Below are 2,500 nucleotides of genomic sequence, written 5' to 3' on the forward strand. Positions count from 1 at the left end.
ACTTGCCCCGACGGCCGAGTATAGGTTGCGCGCTTCAATGCCATCCATTTTCGGGGCTAGTTGATTTGGTAGGTGAGTTGTTACACACTCCTTAGCGGATTTTGACTTCCATGACCACCGTCCTGCTGTCTTAATCAACCAACACCCTTTGTGGGATCTGGGTTAGCATGCAATTTGGCACCGTAACTCGGCTTTCGGTTCATCCCGCATCGCCAGTTCTACTTACCAAAAATGGCCTACTTGGAGCTCGCGATTCTGTGGCACGGCTCAACAGAGCAGCCGCGCTGACTTACCTATTTAAAGTTTGAGAATAGGTCAAGGGTGTTATGCCCCCGATGCCTCTAATCATTTGCTTTACCCGATAAAACTCGCACGTGAGCTCCAACTATCCTGAGGGAAACTTCAGAGGAAACCAGCTACTAGACGGTTCGATTAGTCTTTCGCCCCTATACCCAAGTCAGACGAATGATTTGCACGTCAGTATCGCTGTGGGCCTCCACCAGAGTTTCCTCTGGCTTTGCCCTGCTCAGGCATAGTTCACCATCTTTTGGGTCCCAACAGGTGTGCTCGCACAGAACCCTTCACCAGTCAGCTTCCTTGTGCCTCGCAAGTTTTCCCAACCTGCCAACTCGCACACATGTTAGACTCCTTGGTCCGTGTTTCAAGACGGGTCAGATGGAAAGCCCGCTGGCCAGCGCCATGAGCGCACAGGTGCCCGAGAGCCCATCGTAGAGGCGCACGCTTCGCTCCTCGACCGTCGTGATGGAAGTATTTGTGCAACCAGAAGGTCGCGCTTGTGCCACCGCGACAACCCACGCTGGCACATCCCCTGAACCGAGCGGCGGACCAGTTCACACCGTTCCGCATCCGACCGGGGCACATCGCCGGCCTCCATCCGCTTCCCTCCTGACAATTTCAAGCACTGTTTAACTCTCTTTTCAAAGTGCTTTTCATCTTTCCCTCACGATACTTGTTCGCTATCGGTCTCTCGCCCGTATTTAGCCTTGGACGGAATTTACCACCCGATTAGGGCTGCATTCCCAAACAACCTGACTCACCGATAGTGCCTCGTGGTGCGATAGGGTCCGCGCCCGACGGGGCTCTCACCCTCTCCGGTGCCCCCTTCTAGGGGACTTGGGCCTAGTCCGTCGCTGAGGACGCTTCTAAAGACTACAATTCGACAGGCGCGGTCGTCGATTTTCATGCTGGGCTCTTCCTGGTTCGCTTGCCGTTACTAGGGGAATCCTGGTAAGTTTCTTTTCCTCTGCTTATTGATATGCTTAAACTCAGCGGGTACTCACGCCTGACTTGGGAATGCGGTAGAGATGCAGTAATGCCCGCACTACAGTGGGCCTCTGAGCCCAGAATAAAGTTCCTCGTGAGGAATCGTTTGATCGGCACAAACCTACGCCGGCCTTTGCGAGCCACCGCTCGTCGCGACGGATCGACAGACCTCGTGCTCATTTCAACCGACCGCATGCCACTTGCAGACACAGACGGCCATCTCTGCTCCTCGCCGGGGAGGGAAAAATTTTGTAGTGCGACGCCCAAGTAGACGTGCCCTTGGCCGAGGCCTCAGGCGCAACTTGCGTTCAAAGACTTGATGATTCACGGGATTCTGCAATTCACACTAAGTATCGCATTTTGCTACATTCTTCATCATGGCGAGAGCTAAGATATCCGTTGTCGAGAGTCATGATTTTGTTTTGTTTTTTCCTTTGGGCGACCCAAGCATGCAAGACGGTGGCTCGCGCTTCGTTCTTTGGATTTGTAAGGTGTACGATGTACCCGTGTGTTGTTGGGTGTTGACACATCTTGAACCCCGAGCACCCAATGGGTGCGACGAGGAACGTTGTGGTGTGTCCCCACCCCATCCCCTTGCAAAGGTGGGAGGCGACACATGGGAGAGCCGTGTTAGCGGACGGGGCCCCTGCCCCACAAATCATGCGAGTGCACCCATCCTAAACACAGAACGCTCCAAGCGACGAGTCAACACACCTGGGCAAGGCAACGGGGGGTTGAGGCAGTCCTGACTTGCCGTCGTCAAAATGACGGATCCCTGGCACAGCGCCGCGCACGCGATCGGACCGTGAAATCTCAATGGGGGACGAGGCCCGAACCCCCTCTGAACTACAACCGAGCAGAGACCTCTCACTCCGATGCAGATTTTGTTCGAAGGCACCGATCCTATAATCCAGATTACATCCGAGTCTCTTCTTTGCCCCGTAGGGAATCCACACTTTTGATCATGGGCATTCGATGTGACCCTCGACCTCGATGGCATTGGACCCGTAGCTTGGCCGTCCAACACATCACTGCAGGGCCGAGTGTTCGCACGTCGCCAAGATTTCGGAGGTGGGGAGGACACCAGCTCTATCCCCTACACGATTCAAGGTCTCAAACCGACAATGATCCTACCGCAGGTTCACCTACGGTAACCTTCTTACGACTTCTCCTTCCTCTAAATGATAAAGTTCAGTGAACTTCTCGTGACATCGCC

At 54.3% G+C, this 2,500-nt stretch overlaps 3 non-coding genes across 3 annotated transcripts in view; all 3 read right to left on the reverse strand.

The window, feature by feature from the left end:
- Positions 1 to 1,317, reverse strand: part of LOC149573586 (25S ribosomal RNA) — a 3,351-nt gene extending 2,034 nt beyond the window's left edge. Inside the window, exon 1 of the ribosomal RNA XR_016360978.1 lies at positions 1 to 1,317. This exon is cut by the window's left edge and continues 2,034 nt beyond it. This is a non-coding gene — a ribosomal RNA (25S ribosomal RNA).
- Positions 1,318 to 1,541: 224 nt separating this feature from the next.
- LOC149573587 (5.8S ribosomal RNA) lies at positions 1,542 to 1,695 on the reverse strand. The gene has a single exon (XR_016361197.1). It is a non-coding gene; the product is annotated as a 5.8S ribosomal RNA (ribosomal RNA).
- Positions 1,696 to 2,406: 711 nt separating this feature from the next.
- The window catches only part of LOC149573588 (18S ribosomal RNA), a 1,811-nt gene continuing 1,717 nt past the window's right edge, over positions 2,407 to 2,500 (reverse strand). The window contains exon 1 of the ribosomal RNA XR_016360668.1: positions 2,407 to 2,500. This exon is cut by the window's right edge and continues 1,717 nt beyond it. This is a non-coding gene — a ribosomal RNA (18S ribosomal RNA).

The sequence above is a fragment of the Cupressus sempervirens genome, chromosome 2, assembly GCF_028749045.1.
Source record: "Cupressus sempervirens isolate cs-2001-9-10 chromosome 2, ASM2874904v1, whole genome shotgun sequence".
In the NCBI taxonomy this organism is placed as follows: Eukaryota; Viridiplantae; Streptophyta; class Pinopsida; order Cupressales; family Cupressaceae; genus Cupressus; species Cupressus sempervirens.